Here is a 1,031-nt window from a genome sequence, read left to right on the forward strand (position 1 = left end):
AAAAAACTGTGGATGGTGGAATGAAACTGCTCAGAGGGACAGAATTGATCACTCCCAGTCCAGTCCCCAACAAGTCCGCTTGTAAGATTCACTATGTCGTGGTTTTACGCTGGGATCCAGGGGAGATCTGCATAGGAAAGACTTCCCAGGACGTCCCTAAAGCCCCTTTGAAGGCAAGCTGAAGTTGATTTTCTCATTACTCTAATGGTAAACCTCTGAAGATCTGGTTAGTGCAGCTCTGTGACGGTGTAGCAGCTGCTGAATCCCAACATGATTAAAAATAAACTGCAGTAAAAATAGTCACATATTTGTGACTGGGGAAGAACAATCAGCAGCAGAACCATCGGAGGCATCATTTTGACATTTGAAGGAGCTCCTAAATCATCTCCCCGACGGATTCCCAAGCCCCAGCTTGCAGCTTCTGTGGTGGAAGGACAGATCCTTACACGGAGGCCACCACGAGCATCTCCCACAGGTTCAGGGAGGGTGTTTTTTGCTCCCTCTAGTTCTCTTTCCAATAAAACCCTGTAAAAGGCTGGCCACAAGGGCTGGGACCCACATCTCTCAATCCAGGGTGTCCACCCATCCCAGTGCCACGTGGCCTCCGTGACCCAACAGACCATACCATTAACGACAGCAGTGCTCCTTTTTTTTTTACCTTTTAGGAAGTACCACCTGCACTTTTATTGAAATACCTGATGGGCAATCTTGCACTGGAATGACTCCTCGAACTGCAAGAAGCAGCACTTTGCAGAAGTCACCACATTGGTGACAAGGTCTCAGTTCCCTCCCCCTGATCCCGAGCCCTCAGGCAGAGCAAAACCGGGTGAAAAGCAACCCAACACCAAATAACCCCAGCATGCAAATATTCATGCAGTGCAGGTGGTGTTTGTGACCGTTCTGTGAGGTCTTTTCCAACCTAAATGAACACTGTGACCTGTAAAAAGAAACATAATACACCAGCAACTGGAATAAACATTTCAAGCCTCACGGTAAGCGAAATAATTTACACGCTGCCACGCAAGGAAGGC

Source organism: Manacus vitellinus, unplaced genomic scaffold, assembly GCF_001715985.3.
Source record: "Manacus vitellinus isolate BGI_N305 unplaced genomic scaffold, ASM171598v3 scaffold_42_pilon, whole genome shotgun sequence".
Taxonomy (NCBI): Eukaryota; Metazoa; Chordata; class Aves; order Passeriformes; family Pipridae; genus Manacus; species Manacus vitellinus.